At 37.7% G+C, this 23,592-nt stretch overlaps 1 protein-coding gene across 1 annotated transcript in view; it reads left to right on the top strand.

Moving 5' to 3' along the window:
• The first annotated feature begins 4,268 nt into the window (after window positions 1-4,268).
• Window positions 4,269-23,592, top strand: part of LOC106064530 (substance-P receptor-like) — a 154,986-nt gene continuing 135,662 nt past the window's right edge. Inside the window, exon 1 of the mRNA XM_056003934.1 lies at window positions 4,269-5,218. The gene's annotated coding sequence lies outside the window, so the exon portion shown is untranslated. The remainder of the gene's footprint in view (window positions 5,219-23,592) is intronic.

The raw sequence follows: 23,592 nt of genomic DNA on the forward strand, positions 1-23,592 counted from the left end.
TACAGAAACAATATCATCTTCCTTCTTTTCCCCACGAAAATCAATAATTATTTCTTTGTTGTTGTTTTTTTTGTATTTAAAATTTAAAAAAAAAATCTTTACAGTATTTTTTAATGTGTTCTCTGAAATACTAATTTACGTCTGAGTTCTCTGAAAGTGAATTTTGTGAAGGAGCCAAAAGGACTATCGGATTGAAAATCATTAGTTTACAAAATGAACCACAATGGCGATGTCACCCTCCTGGTGCGCCCGTGTATAAACTATACGTGAATTTGATATTACATTGTTTACCGTAACATTTAGTGCTCAGTCTTCTAAGTCTGGATTTATTGGGCTGATATTACAATTTTATAAACTCTGAGTAAATAGATACTATTGCTTAACCAGAATTTTTTTCGGGGGAGGAGGGGTGGGGAATAGGAGCGGGCTAAAATGCTCTATTTTTAGAAATCAAGTTATTACATAGACGATAGTCGCTCTTACAAAGGTTGGTCAGCTGTATACAGTTTTTTGTTACGTTACTTTCTTCTTGATTTAATTTAGACACTACTTATACAGAACACAATTAGATTGTATTAATAGTGTAATTCGCACGTAGCATAAGTATTATCTGGCCTGAACGTAGCAGTTTTCCATCCAATGGAACATTCGAACACGCACCGCACGCAGACCGTTGTGTCATTATTGACATTTCGCTCCACTTATCAAATACACGTCGCTTGATTTTGTTATATTCTTAGAAGGGTTAGGATAGATGTATCCATTTCTACAGGGATCTATCTATCTATCTATCTATCTATCTATCTATCTATCTATCTATCTATCTATCTATCTATCTATCTTGTCTGTCTATCTATCTATCTATCTATCTATATTTATTTAAATACGTTTCGGCTATTATACAATTAAAAATTATTCGATTAATAGAGGAACATAAAAATAAAATATAATCCAAATGTGTCTACATTTATTCCTATTTTTTCCAAGACATGCTACTGTTATCAAATATTTGCTTGTTTCTGATATAAAAATACTTTATATGTTCCAACAATCAATCTTCTATCCAAGAATATGAGGGATTTTCATGATTAGAGTCTTTGGTATATCCGGTGTTAAAATACATGCATATATTTTTTAGCACTGAAGAATTTTATTTCTTAGCATTCTTTATCTTGTAGCATAAAGTCCTTTCTATTAGCGGCCACCGTTAGAACAAAAGCTGACGTGAGTTGTGTGTACTCAGTTTGTCCGTTTTGATCCTAAAAACGAGAAGAGCTATTGAAAATCTGATTTTTAGCGGCCCCTAAAAGGTTAATAGACGCTGTTAGTTTGTCTGGTCAGTCCGTTCGTCCATCAGTTCCGTCAAGATCTCGTAAACTAGAAAAGATTGAAAATCCGACTTCAGTATATTTTAAACCTCTCAAAGTTCTGATGCAATGGCAACTTTTTTTCTGAAAGCGAAAAATTTAATTTTTAAAACCAACTATGCAAGCAGTTTTTTTCATAAAATAAACCATTTTACAACTATTCACTATTAATAGTAACAAACAATGGCGACTATTTTGTAAGTGACTGTTTACCATATTTTGACACATTTATGCAAACGGTTTTAGATTTTTTGTCAAAAAATTTCCTTTTTTTTTTTTTTTTTTTTTTTTTTTTTTTTATTACTAAGTTAAGTATTCTCAGTCTTACAAATCTACCTATATTTTAAAAAAACATGTTTACTTTATTTTTAAAGACGAAAAATGTATTTAATATGCATACAAGTGGAATATAATTTAAAACAAAACTAATAACAATTTTTTGTATATTACACCTGTGACCTGTACTAACACACAATTGCACTGGGACACTTAACTAAGGGAAAGTTTTATTGTGGATAAGTCCGCTCCTGTGTACGTGTTGATGATTAGATCCAGCTAACCGAGAACTTGGTATGTGCGTGTATGTATCGGGGGGGGGGGAGGTTGAATGAAGGAATCTCAATAAAACGTAAGAAAGATAAAAATTGGGAAAGATTTGGAAAAAAAAAGCAATGTCAAGGACGCTAAATGGAAACATTGTAGCCAACAAAATTTCTTGTTTTCTTATCACGTTTGGTCACTTTGTATTAAAATTTTTTTTTTTACTTGCAAAACATCGAACCTCCACTATTTCCTCTATAATAGTAGTTTGTGGTACAAACGAAAGCATGTCACGAGTCTTTATTTACTTTCTTCTCTCAAAAACCTTTCACCTTAGTGCTGATATTGTTCTGATACAGGTCAAGGTTATTTCTTGAACGAGACTATGATCAATAAACAAGGTTACAAAGACAGTTTGTGTGGAAACACAAACTCAAAATCGGCCCCCGAAGTGATCCATCCAGGCAGGCTTCAATATTTTCAGAAAGAACATCCTAATGAAATTATATCAAAGACAAATGAGAAATAAGAATGGAGAAAGAAGGTTGACAGATCTTGTGTAGTGCCCCAATGGTCCTGCAGATCAAAGGATAGGTGCAAGAAAATGAAAAGTTAGATGTGAACCTGGCCTAACTAGTTCCGCTTTCAGACCTTGTGGTCTATAGGGCAGATGATGTAAGGTTCATCTGTTTTTGTGGCCTACGGTTAACGAGGGTAATATGTAGCCAGCACAACGACCAACAGCCTTTACTTTTCCCCAGCTAATGTCAGGTACCCATTAGAGCTGGGTGGACTCAGAGGCGCCCAAGGATTCCGAAATTGAAAATCCCAGTCTTCGAACCAGGGACCCCTGGTTCGGAAGCCAAGCTCTTTACCGCTCAGCTACCGCGCCTCTCCTGACCTAACTGAAGTCTTATAATTGATATAATTATATTTAAAAAGTTCAATCTCTTATTTGAATTCTCAAAAAAAAAAAAAAAAAAACATTTTCGATATTAAAAAAAATGTTTAAGAAAATGAATTTTTTAAGATTACTATTCTTTTTGAATTAGGTCTAACTTATAAAGCATACTAATTAGCTTTTTCTCTTTAAAAAACTGCTTGCATAAGTAATTTAAAACATTAGATTTTTAGCTTTCAGAAAAAAAAGTAGCCGTTGCATCAGAACTTTGAATGGTCTAAAATATTGTGATGTCGGATTTTTAATATCTTTTCTAGTTTACGAGATCTAAACGGGAGGGACGGACTGACATTTCACACAAAACTAATAGCGTCTTTTCCCCTTTCGGGGGGCCGCTACTAAACCAGTGCAGGAAGTTAGAAAGTTGAGGCTCTGAGTAGCATTGAATCTCATTGGAATCGTTTCTTTTATTTTATATTTCTATTTGGTTAAAATGTTATATTTTTATATATGTTTTTAAAACCTTTATCTGTCAACTAACTTGCACCTTAGTTTATTATTATATGTTACTGGTCACGCTCATTCCTAATTTGTTCAGGAACCCCTTTTTAAGAATATGGCCCTTTGCGGCTGCACAATCTCGTACCCTGTGCCGCAGGGTTTAATACAAATATCAAAATGTGAATGACAAATTCGAAGTTCTCTGCGATTGAGAAGATTTAGTACATAAGAATAGATCAATTTGAGCTGTGTCATTTGAGTCAATACACTGAACTGAAGGATTATCTAGATTAACTTTGACCGTTGTCCATAACTAACCTTTAGGATAGTGTACTGTTTAGCCCCACTAGAAAGATTTGTTGATGAGAGGATACGAAGCTTACATTATCTATTTTTGTTTAAAGTAACAGTCTAAAGTTCAGATTACAAAAGGGTACTTCTTATAGTACAGATAACTATCTATATAAATCTATGGGCTAATTCCAATGTATCTCTGTGTAAAGATGTAGATTCAATGATTTAAGTTCCTAATAATTCGCTAGATTCAATGCCTTTTGGTTATTTCACAATTTTATAAGAAAGTTTTTGTCATAGCTCATTTTGTCATTGTATAAAGCCCCTCACTATAATATATATATATATAAATTCATATACCGGTAACGTAAACAGATCAATGATTACAATTTGTGATCTATTTTAACCTATTGATTAGGGTAATTAGTAGTTGATTTTCTCAGTCACTAGAAAATTTTTGTCCTAGCTAAAATATCATAGTAAAACAATCAACACTACAGTTGGAGTTCTCATTTGTTTTAGTTCTATAGGTGTACAAGTGAACGTTTTCAATGTGAGAACTTCCATTTGGTCAAAGAGAGAACTTCCATTTGGTCAAAGAGAGAACTTCCATTTGGTCAAAGAGAGAACTTCCATTTGGTCAAAGAGAGAACTTCCATTTGGTCAAAGAGAGAACTTCCATTTGGTCAAAGAGAGAACTTCCATTTGGTCAAAGAGAGAACTTCCATTTGGTCAAAGAGAGAACTGTAACAAGAGAAATGAGGAGAAATGGAAAGTGTTTTGTGAGACACACACACACACACCAAGTGATTGAGCGCGAGAAAAAGACAAGAGAGAGCAAAGCAAAGAGAGGACGAAGAAGCAACAAACAGCTGAGCCTACAGAGAGGCAGAGGACGTGAGAGGTAGGGAGTAGAGGGAGGAAAAATTGAGAGATCAAGAAACAATGTAAAAAACGTAATACAGCCATGTCTCTCTCTGTCTCGCTCTTTCTCTCTTTCTGTCTGTCTCTCTCTCTCTCTCTCTCTCTCTCTATCTATCTATCTATCTCTTCAGATGTCTATGTGAACCCCCACATGTTTACACTCGAATGCCAGTCAAATTCTTTTTAATGAACATTTTGTCTTGCCAGAAGAACGAGTTCCGTGTTGTTCTTGGATTCCAAATCCTAGGATCATGTCATTCTTTAGGGTTAGTTTCCATCTATGTTTTAATCCTGTAATAATACAATACTTTTCTTTTTTTTTAATAAGTTTTTTATATTTGTTTAATTTCTAGTCTTTGAATAGTTTTTTGGGAGAGAGAAAGAACTATGATTGTTTGCCTAACAATCTATGAGTAAAATGTATACAGACTTTGATTTGGTCATCTGCCATTATGGATCTTTGAGAAATGTGACTGGAAGAAAGAAAAACATTTTTACTTACAAAACTCCAAACAAAAGTGGAAGACAAAACCCACCTCTCTCTTCCCAGCTCCGATTGGACATGTCGGGTGGGGGGGGGGGCGCAGTGAAGTCTGCTATGTGAGACACAGACAACAGATTGTTGCTTAGAGTTCTCTGGACAATAGGAAGGATTTACTTCAACTGAAATAATGTTGGTCGCTTTCATTATGTAAGTACATTACTTAACTGTTTTTGTAAACATGTAGTAAAAATAACGGTGTTTTTTTTCAAACGATATCATGCTTTAACACCGATATGATTCTTATTACTGACACTATCTTTATCTATAATTTATTTATTGACACTATCTTTATTTATTGACACTAGCTTGATTAATGGAAATTATCTTTATTAATAGAAAAAAATACGAATAAAAAAAGATCGCTTTGAAGCCAGTTCCTATAATGTATTATATTAGTTCCTATAATGTATTATATTAGTTCCTATAATGTATTATATTAGAACAGTTTGTTATTCTCATCAATACGACAAGTAGAGATCATCTAAACAAGTACACTCTTCATTTGGCCTCTTGTAACATCAAATTGTCATTGGAGATTGAACTAAACAATGAAACATACAAAACTAACTTATGTTGGTGCAGGTAAAAACATTTTGGTGCAGGTAAAAAATAAACATTTTGGTGCAGGTAAAAAGAAAACATTTTGGTGCAGGTAAAAATAAACATTTTGGTGCAGGTAAAAAGAAAACATTTTGGTACAGGTAAAAACAAACATTTTTCACAGGTAAAAACAAACATTTTGGTAAAGATGAAAAGAAAACATTATGATGCTGGTAAAATCTTTTTTTTTTGCTGCAGGTAAAAACAAAACATTTTTGTACAGGTAAAAAGAAAACATTTTGGCACGGGTAAAAAAATAATGACAGTAATTTTAAGCTAGACAATATTTTGTCTTCTTTAAGTATAGAAACTAAGACACTTGAAATACATGTTAACTAAGTACAAAGTGGATGTGGTCAACAGTCCACATGAAAGTCTTCTCTTGGTATTTGGTTTCCATCTGAATGAACTGTATTGTAATTACATTCTTTTCTGCAAGAATTTACAGGCTTTGTCTAGTTCGCTTGCAGACAATAGACACAAAGCCTTGAACACCGACTTAATGTTTTCAAATGATTGCCTCACAAGTTTCTACTTGAAACAAGACAAACATTTCAAATACCGTTTTAAAAAGACAATACCTCCTTTATACAACTTAGAAAGCCAAAATGTTTGTCTCTTAATAACTCATGAATATTAGAGTTCAAAACAATGGAACATTATTTCAACAAATGTTTACTACACTTTAGACTATTCCAATGATAGACCTTTAGATCTTGACTAAGAAGACCATGCGTAAAATTTTGCGTAACATTAATGTATTAAATTCTTAATTAATAATACCTTAAAATCGTACATTTCCAAATGCGATAGTCCTTTCAAAACCGATGTTGGATCTAGTTCTAGACCTAGGTCTCTAGCCAAATTTTAAATATATTTCTTTTTTTTTTACTTTGAAAAATTATAACCGCCATACTAGAGATCTCGCCTTGTGGCCAACGGGCTGGTAATTCTTTTCTCATCGATATATATCAAATGTTAAATTTATAGGAAAATTGCTAGAGCCGTTTTTGTGATCCGTTTCCATCCTGCGCATCGTAATTTCTCTGACTTGATTTGATTTGGAATGACCCGCTTTAAAATGCCTCCCCCTCCCTGAAACACACACATGTTTTTGGACCGTCAATTCTAAGATCATTTTTACGTCCAACAACAAAAAGTTAGTTCTTAATACTCATCTTGGCATTGCCTTTGCTTCTTTATTTAATATTCTTTGTATAGCGTTTGGACCGCCCCCCCACACACACACACGGAAGCGCTGTCACACATTTCGGCCCTTTTTTTTTTCTTTCAATGACAACTCCTAACATTTGTTAAGCATCCTACAATTATTCAAACCCTCACCACACACTCTTCAGCTTTTGAAGTCTAGATCTACATATGGCACTCTTGGTTAGTTTTACCTTTTTTTTGTTTTTTGTTTTTTGGTATCCTTTAATCATAAGGCAAGCAATGTATAGTATTAGGCAACGCAACCATTATTGAAGATGTTCTGCCATATTAGTATCAAATTTTGAAATTGTCTGTATGCATTATAAAAAATTTCCATTGTTTTTTCGATGTCAAATAAACGATTGGAGGATCCTCTTAAAGCGAGACATTGCTGAGACAGGCACTTAATTACTGAATAATTCGTTTCAGCTAGTCAGCTGACTAGCAGGACTAAAGCCCTAGTCTACCGGACCTGTGTGTTGAGCACCTTGCTGTACGGAAGTGAAACATGGTCAACCTACTCGTGTCAGGAAAAAAAGCTGAATGTCTTCCACCTCCGATGCCTAAGGCGGATCTTTAAAATAAGGTGGCAAGATAAGATAACAAATGAGGAAGTGCTACATAGAGCAGGATGCCAGGACATCCGCTCTGTTATCAGCAGCAGACGCCTTGGCTGGCTTGGCCACGTTCGTAGAATGCCAGTAGGTCGACTTCCACAGGACATCCTGTATGGCGATCTAATTGAAGGCAGGAGAGCCGCTGGTCGCCCACTTTTACGTTATACGGATGTATGCAAACGCGACATGAAGCTCTTCAAAATCGACACTGGCAACTGGGAAGAGGTGGCACTGGACAGATCCACATGGAGAGAGAGCATAAAGGAAGGGTCACAGATTGCAGATGTCATACACAACAGAAGCAGAAAGAAGGGTGAAAATGCAATGGCGCCTGGTGATTTTATATGCCCAACCTGTGATCGCAGCTGTGTATCAAGGATTGGCCTCTTTAGTCACACAAGAAGTTGCAAAGGGAAAAGATCGTCTCGCGAGACGTAAAATGCCACACAATTCGTTTCATAGCAGATTTCCAATGCTGCTTTTTAGTATCACAACCTTTGCTGAGTTGCATCTATTGTTGTTTTATTTTCAAGAGCAATTAATAGTTCTGACATTTTCTAAACATTCTTTATATGATCGGCATTGTATTCGTGTCTTTTCAAAATGAATGAAATATGGCCCCAATCATTTACTCCTTTTGTACCCACAATGTCATCTGTATTTTTTCCTCAAATAACCGACACGGGCCACAAAACACAATGACTCTGAATACAAAAGCCATTGACGGTGTTCTTTTTCACCGTTCGGAAATGGCGATAGTTAAGATGGAGAAAATTTTCTACCATTTTCATTGCCTGGAAATGGTATGTTGGATATTTGTTTGGGATAATTTTGAATTAAAAATTGAACATCATGAGCATTACATTTTTCAGGCCACTTACTAGGATCATTTGACATTAACGTGAATCCTAGAATGTCTTGACTGTCCAAAATGCTTATATTTAGATGAACTAGTCTGTGGTATTAATGATTGATTCCCTTCCTGAAAAACTTGTTCTTCGGGAGGTATATAACTTTCACTGTCTGGTTTTCCTCGCCATGATGACGGAATAGACACTTCAGCACTGGATATACGGCATTTGCACAATCATTGGAATCAGGTTTTTCGCTTTCAGTATTTTTGGAAGATGTAAAAAAATGTGTTTAATGATCCTTTTAATTTTTTTCTACTTCGATTTTGTTGTCGATATTGAGCACCTGATAAGCTTTTTTTTTTTCGTTCTGCCATTTTTTGAAAATTGGTGTTAAATTTGAAATGAAAATTAACTTACAAATTAGCACCAAACACTAATAAAGCTTCAATCTTTCCATTTAACATATAACGAATTAGCAAACGTTAGCCACTATACCCACTTAATACAGTCCACTTAAATCCCTTAATCACTGCACCATTTTTCAAATTAAAAAATTACAATTCACCTTGTTGCCGTAATATCGGAATAATTGGAATTCAATTTGACGTAATTTATTTATGAAATAAATAAGTTTTCATTGATTTGAATGAAAGATTTAACATGATAATATTAGAATTAAGTAAATGATATAGATCAATATTTAAATGTTGATTTCGAACTACATTGGAAGATATACTATTCGAGGCAAAGGACAGATGTGGATGGAGAAAGACTGTCAACAGATCTTGTGTGGTGCCCCAAACATCCAACTAATGAATAGGTGAAGGAGATGATGTGACGATTTAGATTATTCTAGATCTATACTGACCCAAAAATATTCTGCTTCATTAGTTTGAGATTAATAACTCATACAAATTGAGAGTGTGAATATTTAAGTCTATACAAATACTATACATTCAATTACAAACCTAAGTGTTACTTGACAATACAAAAAATATTTATATTTATCTGTAGTAGATAAAGGATGGCTGCCTGGTCGTGCGGTTTACGCGCTGGACTGTCGTTCGGATTTATCGACGGTCGAGGGTTCAAACCCTGCCCGCTCCCATCCCCCGTCGTCCTGCGGGAGGTTTGGACTAGGAAGTAAACTATCTTCAACTCTGAAGGAACATCTGAAACATGTAAACAAAACATTTTACAAACATAGATCTACGTACTTTATTTTTTTTTAATATGTAAACTGGTCTATTTATTAAATTAAGACTAAATACATATTAAAATTTTATAAACTAAACGCAAAAACTCAAGGTCAGGAATAGTGTGGCATCTCTCGAAGAACCAGTGGGAATCCCGCGCGTGCGCGACTGTTTTTTTTTTTTTTGATTCCGAAATAACTTTCAAGTACGTATGTCGTTGCTGCTTATTTATGTTTTCAAGGGCAATAATAATTAGAACTATGCAATGTATACAATTAATTTATCAAAATTAAATTAAAGTATTTGTAAAAAATTAAACTACTATTTGCAAAAAAGAGATAACTTTGAAGAAAAGATTTGGCCGCCCCTATCCTTCGGCCGCCTGCATGCAATGCACACATTGCACAATAGGTAGCGGCGGCCCTGAATTCCCAATGGCGCTACAGCCCACGGAGGGCCCTGGCCTGCTTTAACACATTTCTCCATTCTGATCTATCCTGAGCTTTACATTTCCATGCCCGGACATTTTGCTGTTGTAGATCTGCTTCTACGTCATCAAGCAATCTACTCGTGGTCTGCCTTTGGGACGCCTGCCTTTTGGTTTCTGCAGGTGAACAATTTTTGCTCCTCTGTTGTCTGACATTCTTTCGAGGTGACATGCCGAACGTAATCTGTTCCTTGTTTATTTCCGTCACTATGGAGGAGTCTTCATATAGTTGTATATTTCTTGGTTGGTGTGAGTTCTCCATCCGTTTTCCTAAGTATGGCATCATTATTTTTTTCTGAGAAATTTTCTTTAGTTGATTTACTGTATTTTTTGGCACCTTCCAGCTTTCGCTTGCATAAATGTCTACTGGTCTGAAAATGGTTTTACAAATGATTTTCTTTGTTTTCTTATATATAAGTATGCTTTCAATTACGTATTGTGTGTTATAGAAAGTTCAGTTGCTTTCCACAAGTCGATCCTTTACTTCTGACATTGTTGGAATGTATCCCAGGCTTCCTTAATATTTTAACATTTCTACGTTTTCAAACTTGTGGTTATTAATTTTATTGTATTGTTCTTCTGCCTAATTTTCTATTGTCATTGAAATATACTTATTTTATTGACATTTATTTCAAGTCCTGCTGGTCGAGATGCTTCTTCCAGTTGTGTGAAAGCTTTAGCAATGTCAGAGTTGTCTTTACCCAATAAGACAATGTCAAATACATAAACGAGATATTGAAGAGGTTGACTGTATATTATTATATTAAAACCCCAATACACAAAAAAAGGAGCCAAACTAAAGTGTAGCACAGCACCGATATCTGCTCGTACTTTTATAAATTGTAAAAAATCCTGATTTTACAATTTTCGTTCGTAATATGTCAAAGGTTATACATTTAAAACTACATCTCAGACATCACGTGACAACCAAACAAATATCACACTGTTACGTCATCCTCCTTTAATTTTGCAAAGAAAATGTCTTTACAAAGAGCTACTGATATCATGTCGACCCCAATATCGACACTGTCATCATGGCTTCACACAACATAAAACAACCCTATGGCACCCCTGTAATAATGCAGTGGGTACCGAGTCACACAGGTGTGACTGGCAACACTATTGCAGACTCCTTCGCCCACCAGGGAGGGCAAATTCAACCCACTGAACAGGCTGTAAGTTTTCATCATGCTCTGGCTATAATTCAAAAATCAGAAATGGAAAATTTGTTTGAGTGCTGGGACAAGTCCCATAAAGCCCGTGGAGTCTGGGAGTGCATGAGCCGCCCTGACCGCACTTCCCCGTGGTGGAGGCTGTCCAGGACTGGGCAAGCTATTATAGCACAGTGCAGGACAGGCTATTGTCCTGTTGGCTCATATATCTTACAGCTATGGCCAAATTTCGATTCACGGTGCCCTCGCTGCGGGGAAGAAGAGGAAACCGTGCCTCATATTCTGTTTGACTGCCCCAGACTTGCTGATCTCCGTCTCGACAAGTCTGGGAAACCAAAAATTCACGACCTGTGTGGCGACATTTATGCGCTACGCAAGACAGCTTTCCAGGGCTTTTGCAAGACAAGAGAGGATTTGAGCATCTGAAGCCCTCACTCAAATGGAGTTTGGTGATGATAATGATGATGATAAAGGAAAAGACCAACATTCCCAAATACACGGACTGATATTAAGAATTTGGGAAGAAGATGTTTACAACAGAATGGTGAAACAACGCTTATAGCTCCAATACACAAACAAAGAGCCTAACTAAAGTGTTGTAAGTACAGAGAAATCTCTCTCTCTTTTGAATGTGACGTACAAGATACTAACTAAGCTAATTACTAAGAGACTTGGAAAGTTTGCAGAAGAAACCATAAGTGGTTTTAGACCTAACTGATCATATACGATGTATACTCGAGAAGTGCTTTGAATACAGTATACCAGTACACCAACTCTACTTGGACTATAAAATGCCTAATGAAAGCATCGAAAGGAAATATCTATATCAAACACTACAGGATTTAGGAGTACCCAACAAACTGACAAATCTTATACATATGACATTAAACAACTCAAAAAGTAAAAACATAATTTTGGGAGAACACTCACGGGAATTGTGGGATACACGAGGACTAGGACTAGGAGACTCACTTCCGTGCATTGCTTATCAATCTGACTCTAGCAAAAGTCATAGCGAATATACCAAGGCGATCTTGTTTGGCTAGCTTAAAGAAGGAAGGTACCCCCCCCCCCCTTTAGCGCTATAAAGTTCAACTCAGGCGCCATTTCGTAGATGGCAGCAGATGGCCTCTGAAAGACACAGTTGGAGAGCTTTCACAAAGGCTGCAGGACAAACATTTGACACTCAAAGAAAAGCCATGTTTGAAGACAGGCGCAGAAGATTGAAAGAAAACATAAATAGACAGTTAGCAGACAACGGCTTTGTCTGCACGAGATACGGGAAAATATACAGGTCGCAATTGAAATCAAAGACTATGTCATTATTATTATGTAATAAAAATTAACCAAAACAAAAATTTTGTTATAATATCCATGCTATGCATATATGTGTTTATTTGCACTTTTTGAAAAAGAATTAATAAGCAGGGGTTCCTGTCATTTCTTTTCCCAACTATACACCAGACTTGTGCTAGGCAGTGGTCTTCAACTGGGGCGCTATCACCCCCTGGTGGGCGATGGGAGCCAAAGGGGCGGTAGAGGGTGATGGGCACAATAGGGGCGGTAAGGGGGCGCTGGGCATAAAAGGGGAAAGAAGAAACTAAATTTTTTTTTTTGAAAATTGAAGCTGGCAAACTAGATATAGACCAATTCTAGTTCACTTGCTTCTAATTTATGAACAGACGTTAGAAATTGAGTTCGGGAATCCCATTTTCTATTTTTAAATTCTTACTCTTTGCTGTAAGAGGAGGACATCTGTTGTCCTTGGATCTTGCTCGCATAAACGTTTATGATTTCATAAACAGACTAGATAATACGCCTTTTACATTAGAGTTTGTTTTATCTACAGATGTAAATGTTAATTGAAAAAAATGTTGGAGCTAACATTCAAATAGAATAATTTTACCTTTTTTTTTTAAACAAAAAACCTTGACAAAGCGTTGTTATGAAAACTCGCTGGTATGTAATTTGATATCGGTAAGATTTTTAGTGAATTGCCACTAGATAAAAAATATTCCAATGTTTTACTTTAAATGACGGCATGATGTTATGAAACCAAGTTGGCTTCACGAACATATAGCAATATCTAAAAATAATGTAAGAATATTGCTGAAAAATTATAAAAATCTACTATTAAGACAATATTAAAAACAAACAAGGTTACAAAGACAGTTTGTGTGGAAACACAAACTCAAAATCTGCCCCCGAAGTGGTCCATCCAGGCACGCTTCAATATTTTCAGAAAGAACATCCGAATGAAATTATATCAAAAACAAATGAGAGATAAGAATGGAGAAAGAAGGTTGACAGACCCCACGGTCCAGCAGATCAAAGGATAGGTGCAAGTGAATGCAAAGTTAGATGTGAACCTGGCCTAACTAGTTCGCCTTTCAGACCTTGCGATCTATGGGGCAGATGATGTTAAGGTCATCAGTTTCTTTAATCAACGGTTAACGAGGATGTTATGTGGTCAGCACAGCGACAAACGCCTTTAATTTCCCTAAGTAAGGTCAGGTACCCATAGAGCTGGGTGGACTCAGAGGCGCCCAAAGATTCCAAAGTTGAAAATCCCAGTCTTCACCAGGATTCGAACCCGGGACCCCCGGTTCGGAAGCCAAGCGCTTTACCGCTCAGCTACCGCGCCTCTCCTGTCCTAACTGAAGTCTTATAATTGATGTAATTCTTTTGAAAAGGCTCAATCTCTTATTCGAAAACTCAAAAAAAACAAAACAAACAAGGTTACAAAAGACAGTTTGTGTAGAAACACAAACTCAAAATCGGCCCCCGAAGTGGTCCACCCAGGAAGGCTTCTTTATTTTCTGAAAGAACATCCGAATGAAATTATATCAAAGACAAATGAGAGATAAGAATGGAGAAAGAAGGTTAACAGATCTTGTGTAGTGCCCCAACTTTCCCGCAGATCAAAGGATAGGTAAAAGTGAATGTAAAGTTAGATGTGAACCTGGCCTTGTGGTCTATAGGGCAGATGATGTAAAGTTCATCTGTTTTTGTGGTCTACGGTTAACGAGGGTGTCATGTAGCCAGCAAAACGACCAACCGCCTTTACTTTTCCCCTAACCCAAACTAATGTCAGGTACCCATTAGAGCTGAGTGGACTCAGAGGCGCCCAAAGATTCCAAAGTTGAAAATCCCAGTCTTCACCAGGATTCGATACAATAATAATGTTTATATTAAAAATAAAACTGAATTTACAATTAAACCTAAAAACAGTTGGCCCTAATATTCAAAAATTTCAAAAGGGACTATTCTTAGGAATTGAAAGAAAGTCATGACATGAGATTAATTTTTGTGTATAATCACTGCAAATTATTTGACATAATTTTTGTATGATGATAATATTGGCAATGCCTTCGATTCCGAAGATTAATGCTGAGTGCAGTGTTTCACATAACTATGTAAACCCAGTTGCGACCTACATATTTTCCCGAATTTTTTGCAGACAAAGCCGTTGTCTGCTGGCGGTCTATTTTAGTTTTCTTTCCGTCTTTTGCGCTTGTCTTCAATAATGGCTTTTCTTTGAGTCTCAAATGTTTGTCCCGCAGCTTTTGTGAGAGCTTTCCAACTGTCTCTGTCATCTGCTGCCAGAGAATGCGAGGGCGAAATGGCGACTGATTGGATATTTAAATCGCTTACGCTGAGCACATCTGTAACTCCGTCCTCCTCTCAGCTCGCCAAAGAAATTCGCCTTTGGCATGAGGTCGTCTCCCATGCGGGATAAGTGTTATTGACAGCATACAAATTAATAAATAGATGACATTTTGTTAAAATTTGACGTATCACTCTTCTTTTTCAGTATTTTCCTTAGAGGGGGGCGCTGGCGGATTTTTTAAAAGAAAAAATACGAAAAGGGGGCGGTAGGCCAAAAAAGGTTGAAGACCACTGTGCTAGAGTCAAGCAAAGTATTAGACATCTACATCCCTGATCATTGACCAAAGGTAGGGACCTCCTCCAGAGGACCAAAATAAGAGATACTCTCTTTACTAAACCGTCATTTGGTATAGAGGCAGTTAGGGTATTGTCTATTGATTGTTTGTAGTTCATACTATCTGATATTCGAGATGAAAATAACAAAACCTGCCTTTTATTCCGCATTGTTAGCCAAACCAATGGGAGGATACGCTTCTAAATTTGTGTGACAAAACAAACTTTTATTTTTTCTTTTAGTTATTTTGAAAAGTTAACATTTCACAAAAGATTAGTAGCAATCAGTTTCATCGTAAAAGACAATTGAATCAAATTGATTGTTTAGTGATATAAATTTGGGGAATGATGCATATAGTATGAATTGAGGTTACAAACATTGAAGAAAATACTTGAACAGCTACTGAGACTATATTGGTAATTCAAACCACACAGTTCATGTGGTAACATCTGCACTTTTAATGCATAATCCATGGCTTCGGTGAATCTCTGAAAGCCATTGACTTTGACTTGATTCTGGACCTGAGGGACCGTCTGCCCCCTCCCCCCACCCCGCCAATATTGCGCTATAACCAATACCTAACACAATATAAACGAACACTAGGACACATTGCTATAACCAAGACCTAACACAATATAAGCGAATACTTGGACACATTTGTGTCAATGCAGTCAGTCCTTTGTCACGTAGGTGTAACTTGTAATAAAATTGCAAACTGGCAGAGCTGTAGCGAGCCTAACTGACGTCCGGTGGACGGAACATAATTGGCGCTTCACTTTTCCAGAAACAACACATAGTAATATAGATAATATATAGAATGTATCTATAATAAGAATTCACTCAAAGAGTTTAACAAATGAATGTTTAGGAAAAGTTTGCAAAACCTCTACGAAATCTAAAAGTCTATCTACTATATTGTTTCGAAGATCAAGAAGATACATTCGCTTACCCAGGATTCTTTTTTTTTTGGGGGGGGGGGGAGAAGGAAATGGGGCGGGCTAAAGAATGTTCCATTTTTTTCAAATCTAACATTCATCCGTTATTAATAAAACAATGAATGGCCCTATGAACTGTCTAATGGAGATATTGTCTTTTAAACAAATATTTGTAATGTTTTTCTTGTTTATGTTTGTCTTGTCTAATCAGGTTGCACAATCATAGGCAAAACCTGGATGGACATGGATCTCGAAAACGGCTCTAACGAATTTCCTAGAAATCTGACAGTGATGAATATCATTGGAAAAAGTATTACTACCTCGTTGGCCACACTGGGAAAACCCTAGTTTTACCGTGAAATAGTTTCAAAGCATAACAAAAATAATTTAACATTTGCCTAGAGAACTAACATTCTTTATCTTGAACGAATTACGTCTTCCGCATTGTAGACCCCATACTGTTGATGGGCTATTACGCTCCTTTCAGTAACTCACATAATATTGTATATTACCCCCTTTTAGGGATACTGTATATAGTTGAAAGAGTTGTGCCCATGTACAGGGGACACCACTCTGTTAGCCAAGATGGCTTATTAAAATTGTTATAATCTTAAATGTTTTTATTTCAAGTTTGTGTACCTTCAACTATCAATCGTAACATGGTGGCAGCGGTGTACACATCTAATAAAGGTAAACGATAACCTAGAGAAACTTTAAGGAAATATAAGAAATCAGTAGCTAAAATGGCAACTTCTAACAGATATTTCCCAGTACCGCAACCGCTATTGCAAACAGGCAATATGGCGGCCAATTGGAAAAGATTCAGAAGAGACTGGGATAACTATGAAAAGGCCACGAAACTCACAACAGAGACAGAAGATATACGTGTAGCAACACTAATGACCATATTTGGAAATGAAGCTGCAGACGTGTTTGATTCATTTGGAAAAGGGCAGGAGACAAAGATAATTGAAGTTTTGAAGAGTTTTGAAGAGTTCTACGTTGGGAGAACCAATGAAACATATGAGAGATGTCTTCAATACCAGAAGACAAGAGGAGGACGAGAACATTGACTCGTACATAACTGCCCTGAGGAAACTGGCAAGCAGCTGCAACTTTGATAAACTAGAAGAGAGTCTGATTAGGGACCGAATTATCTTAGGGGTAACAAGTGAACATTTGAAAATGAAACTTTTGCAAGACGATAAACTAACCCTACAGAAATGCATAGATGTGTGTAGGATATATGAAAGATCACAAAGACAAATGAAGGATATCAGAGAAGGAAGAAACGAACTTTTGGACAAACCAACGATTGAAATAATCTCAACATCTAAGTCAGGCCCAAAATACAGAAAGGAATATCAACAGAGTGACAAGAGCCAATACAAAGGAAAATATGTAAATTTTGCAAGGGCGACCATGAATACATAAAGGAAAATGTCCGGCCTGGGGAAAATTGTGTCACATTTGTGGAGGCAGGAATCAATTTGCCTCAGTCTGCAAAAAGAAAATATACAGTATTACTTAAGCAAAGAGCAACATAGACTCAGACACAGAAGAAGATGAAGTTACACCCCAAAGTTACACTCCAAACTGAATGGGTCATGGCAATGAAAGGCCCCAAAAAGCATAGGATGACGGCAGTCATGATGATCAACAACCAAAGAGTCAGATTTCAAGTGGACAGTGCCGCCGACGTCAATACCATAGACGAAAAATATGTGCGCCCAGGCCAGATAGTAACGACGTCCCAGAGGTTAACTATGTGGAATAAGACGGTAATGGAGCCAAAAGGAAAAGCTACGTTGGTAACCACCAATCTAAAGACCAATGAGAAATTCAATGTAGAGTATGATCTAACATGCCTGCTAGGATTATCAACACTGAGGAAAATGGAACTCATTCACATAAATGAAGACCGATTTATTGTCAAAGTCGAAGCCACAGGAAGCAAACATAGAAACATTGACGCACTCGGTGACTTGGGCGTGGCTACATTGAAAATAGACAAAACAGTGAAGCCCAAAGTCCTACCATGTAGAAGAATTCCGATAGCATTAAAAGAGAAAGTCAGAGCTGAACTAAACTCATTAGTTCAACGAGGAATTCTGGAAAGAATAACTGAGCTCACGAAGTGGGTTAGCCAAATGGCATTGGTAGAGAAATCAGATGGCAAGATTAGAATCTGCATTGATCTTCAACCCTTAAACAAGGCACTACCGAGGGAGCATTACAACCTAACAACACTAGAAGACATTTTGGCTGAAACGGGTAACGCCAAGATATTTAGCAAAGTCGACATTCAGGAAGCTTTAGGGATATCAAACTAGACCCGGACTCATCATGTCTCACTGCAATGGCGACTCTATTTGGTAGGTACAAATGGAATAGGCTTGCTTTTGGTCTCAAAGACATTTGAATGATGCGTTGGAGGGACTAACAGGATTTTTTAACGTAGTGTATGATATAATGGTAATAGGCAAGAGGGACACAGTAGAAGAGGCTCGCAAAAATCATGAGGAAAACCTGTCAAAATTACTCAATTGGCTAAAGGAAAAGAACATCAGACTAAAGGAAAAGAAATCAGCATTCCGAAAGTCAGAAATTGTGTTTTTGGGGCACATTATTTCCCAGTCAGGAATAAAACCAAACCCAAACTAGGTGAGAGCCATAGCTAATCTAAAAACTCCTAAAGACGTCACATCGGTTCGAAGATTTAGTGGAATAATTCAATATCTGTCAAGATTCATCCCAGGACTTTCAGCAAACCTACAGCCAATAACAGAACTGACTAAGAAACACAAGCTATTCGTGTGGTCGAATGACTGTGAGAAAGCATTTAACAGTGTGAAACAGAACCCTAAGATATTTCGACCCGGAGAAGAAAGTAACTATTCAGTCGGACAGCAGCCAAAGATGACACACCCATAGCATACACATCAAGATCACTCACAGAGTTTCAGAAAAAGTGGTCTCAAATCGAAAAGGAACTCTTGGCTGTAGTAGTAGCTCTACAGAAATTTGACCAGTAGACGTACGGCAGAACAATAATAATACAGAATGATCATAAACCATTGGAAAATATACTCAGTTGTGCACCTAAAAGGCTTCAAAGCTTAATAATGCGTTTGTACCGATACTATGTTTAGTACCAGTATACCGAAGGAAACAGATTACGATTTGCCGACACTCTAAGCAGATACCCTTTGCCATAGCAGGAAAATTTTCCTGACACCTCTATCAACACTGTAGGACTGGCCCTCCCTGATATAATGTTAAATAAAGTTAAAGATGCAGTCAAAATAGACAATGAAACGCAGATATTGAAACAGTACACACTGAATGGTTGGCCAGACAAGCATATTGTACCAGAACTTAAACAGTATTGGTCACTTGCAGATGTACTGACCTATGAGGATGGCCTTCTATTGAAAGGGGAGAGAATAATTATCCCAAGAGCATTAAGAAAAGAAATTGAGACCAAACTACATGCAGCACATTTAGGGTATGATGCCATGATTCGAAGGGCCAGGGACGCAGTTTTCTGGCCAGGAATAGCGGTAAGAATAAAAGAAATAGCCAATGCATGCCAACCTTGCCAGCAAAGTAAACCTGCAAACCAGAAAGAAAGCTTAATACAGCATAATGAGGGTTCAAATCTCTGGGATAAAGTTGGAATAGATTTCTTTCAAATATTCGACCAACAATACCTAGCCATAGTTGACTACTATTTAAATTTTATTGAAGTAGAACATTTGCACACGATAACAAACAAGTTGTTATAAGAAAACTAGAGAATAAAAAAATTGTCAGATATGGTGTCCCCAAAGTTTGTATCAGTGATTATGGACCTCAGTTTTCATCTGTTGAATTTACCACATTTATGGAAGCATGGGGTGTCCATTATTTAAAATTCTCACCTGGACATCATCTCAGTCAAACGGCAAGGCAGAGGCAGCAGTGAAAATATTAAAGAATCTGATGAAAAAATCAAAAGAAAGTAAATCGGATGCCTATGAAGCCCTATTAGAGTTCAGAAACACACCCAGGCAAGATAACACCTTAAGTCTGGCTCAGATGCTATTCGGAAGGGCAACAAGAACGCTATTGCCAAGAAAAAAGCATCCTGCAAGAACGCCACAACAAGAAGCCACGGCCAAACGAGAGAAGCGACAGCAAAGTGTCAGAAGACACTAGAACAAAACCACGTGACATGAACCGTCTAAACGCTAGACAGAAAGTCTTCTATCAATCGCCTAGTGATCCAACCTGGAGACAAGGCAGAGTATTGTTGTAACCCAGCCTTGCACCAGTGCTTGAGGTGCGCACCAGCGCACTAGTGAACGTAAACAAGAAGGACTGTTGGGAAGCCGGCTAGAAGTCATGGGAGTCTGAACAGTCTGGTGCTGAGTGCTGTCCTGTGTGATACTAGGAAACTGTTTGGGAGACCTGGAGCGACACTGGGAAGTGTGTCGGTGGTCTGTTCTGTGTTCTGGTATAAAGTAGGACTCTTAGAACTTAGACATATTACTCCCTGTGACTTTATAGCAGAAGTCCAAGTCTAACTAGTTACTATTACCCGTACCATTTGTCGATGCTTCATTTGCATTTATCATAAATAAATACATCGTTTACTCTTGTCAACCTGTCTTTCGTTGAGTGCCTCCCTTAGAGAGTTACAACAGTATATAAGCAAGTGAATGAACGTGCTTACATTATACAAGGCGACAATGGTTCCATTACCAAAGGAACAGAAGACACCTACGACCAGAACTTCTAACAACATAGACTTTTCTCCAGATAGAGAAAGTGACATTTTCCCAGACGGAGAGAATGAGTGCAGCAGCAGCCCATCAAACGCCCAAAACACTAATACGTACTCTCTGAAACCTAGAGCTACTCTTCAGAAACCGTCGAGATACGGGGACTATGTTTAAGAACTGTACATATTTACTATGTTGTAAATAGTTTTGTTTGTTGATTTGATTTAATTTTTTATATTTTTTTAAACATTTTTTAGGGAGTAGAGGGGATGTTGATGGAATGTTACGCCCCTTTCAGTATTTTACATAATATTGTATATTACCCCCCCCCCTTTTTTTTTAGGGATACTGTATATAGTAGAAAGAGTTGTGCCCATGTATAGGGGACACTACTCTGTTAACCAAGATGGCTGATTAGAGTTGTTATGATCTTAAATGTTCTGTTGTAACTCTAGGTTAGGCACTCAACGAATAGGCATGCAACTCAACACAGTGTAGCAGGAAATAAAGACAGGTGTTTATTCACTAGGACAAACACATAGCATCCTTCAGCTTCCTCAGAGTCTTTCTACTAATTTACCAGTCCTTTAGACAGCAACCCGAATGTGGACCAACGACAGCCTTCCCCGCTTCGTTCCAGGTCCCTTCTACAACCTTCAGGCAGCACCAAAAGCTTGCTTCTTAGTTTCCAAACATTCAGACTCTTCACAATCCCTGATGCACTGTTCTTCTCTCCATTCTAGTCTCTTCCTGTTTACGTTCACTAGTGCGCTAGTGCGCACCTCAAGTACTGGTGCAAGGCAGGGTTACAACACTACCCCCACCTTAGTCTTTTCGTCCCGAAAAGAAATATGTTCACGGTTGATCAATGCAGGTGGAGGTCGGTCAGTGGGAGTCACAGATTGCATGGAGCGTGCTCCCCACAAAGCGATCCACACTGCTCTCTGCAGGTGCCGTTTTCTCCTTCTCCAGTTGACCAAGTTTCTTTCGACACGATGTCGCAAACGTGGCCTCTCCATCCTGACGGTTGTCGCTGGCGTCAGCCACCTGACACATCGAGTGATAGTGAAAGCTCTTGTTGTTGTTAATGCAGTTGATTCAGAACTGCGCTTCATCAGACCCTTTCTAAGGATGACTCGCGAAAGAGCTGTAGACCCACATGAAGCCAAGCTGTTTAACAAACTGTCAGCCTCAGCCTCTCAGGGAGAATTGTCTGTAAGGCATCTTTACAACGTTTAAGGTGCAAAAGTTCATCAGCTGCAGGGTTCTTCTGACCACCTTCAGGGCCTCTCTCGCTGGTGAAAATAGAAGTATCGAAGTCCACTGGTTTCAGACCCTGTTGATGAGCTTCTTGACATTTGCATTCCCTTCGTGAAGCACCGCATGTACAGTTGTTGCTTACCGCCTGAATGCAACAATCAAAATTCAAGTTCCCCTCGTAGGCACTGGCAGATCGACAGGGGTCCTTAAGGTCCAAAGTGACAGGCTCTAACGCAGGCTCAAAGTTTTCCTGCTCCGTCCAGGTCGTTGCTGCACTCAAAGCTGGTACAGCAAAAGTTTCAGTCGCGTAGCAGACTTCTTCTATTGCTTCGACTGTCTCTTTCTGTTCATCTTTGTGCTTCTTGTTAATATTGACGCATTCTTTGTAACTATCAGTACAGCCACAGTCTTGAATGAGTAACGGTTCATTGTTGTTGAATGATGTTAGACTCCTCTCTCTTACACGATTGATCTGGCCTTGCACGTTACGTATCAGTTTGTCCATAGAATGATTCATCGAATCCTGGAAGGTACAAAGTTCACTTCTTAACCAGTTCTGCATGGTGTTCAGCACCTCACCAATATCTGGTTCTATCTCAAACAGGTATATTTCCGGATCCTCCCCTTCATCAACAAGAGCCTGCCAAAGACTGGCTCTCATTTTTTCTTTGGCACAGAAGATCCTCAGCTCCCTGGCTCGGAGCTCCTCTTTTAACTGTTTACAGCTAAGTTCATCTAGCTTCCTCAGCGTTGTCATTGTTTCCTTTCGTTGAGCTGCATAAATCCCACTTCTGACACCAATTGTTGTAACTCTAGGTTAGGCACTCAACGAATAGGCATGCAACTCAACACAGTGTAACAGGAAATAAAGACAGGTGTTTATTCACTAGGACAAACACATAGCATCCTTCAGCTTCCTCAGAGTCTTTCTACTAATTTACCAGTCCTTTAGACAGCAACCCGAATGTGGACCAACGACAGCCTTCCCCGCTTCGTTCCAGGTCCCTTCTACAACCTTCAGGCAGCACCAAAAGCTTGCTTCTTAGTTTCAAAAAATTTAGACTCTTCACAATCCCTGATGCACTGTTCTTCTCTCCATTCTAGTCTCTTCCTGTTTACGTTCACTATTGCGCTAGTGCGCACCTCAAGCACTGGTGCAAGGCAGGGTTACAACAGTTCTTATTTCATGTTTGTGTACTTTCAACTATCTATCGTAACATATACAGTCAAGAATAAATGAATGGTCCAGAACATTGTAATCACAGTCTTCCAAGCCTACATTTAAAGACTTTTCCTTAAAATAGTATTGAGTCTAAGTAGATTTATACATTTGCTTAACCAGGATTCTTTCACGGCCCCGGGGTCAGGGGGGTAATACGGCTGGGTAAAAAATGTTCCATTATTTCAATCATCATTTCATAATCATTATTAAATTCATTTTTATTAAGTTAAAATAATCGACCTATAAGATGTACAAGA

The sequence above is a fragment of the Biomphalaria glabrata genome, chromosome 11 (assembly GCF_947242115.1).
Source record: "Biomphalaria glabrata chromosome 11, xgBioGlab47.1, whole genome shotgun sequence".
Classification (NCBI taxonomy): Eukaryota; Metazoa; Mollusca; class Gastropoda; family Planorbidae; genus Biomphalaria; species Biomphalaria glabrata.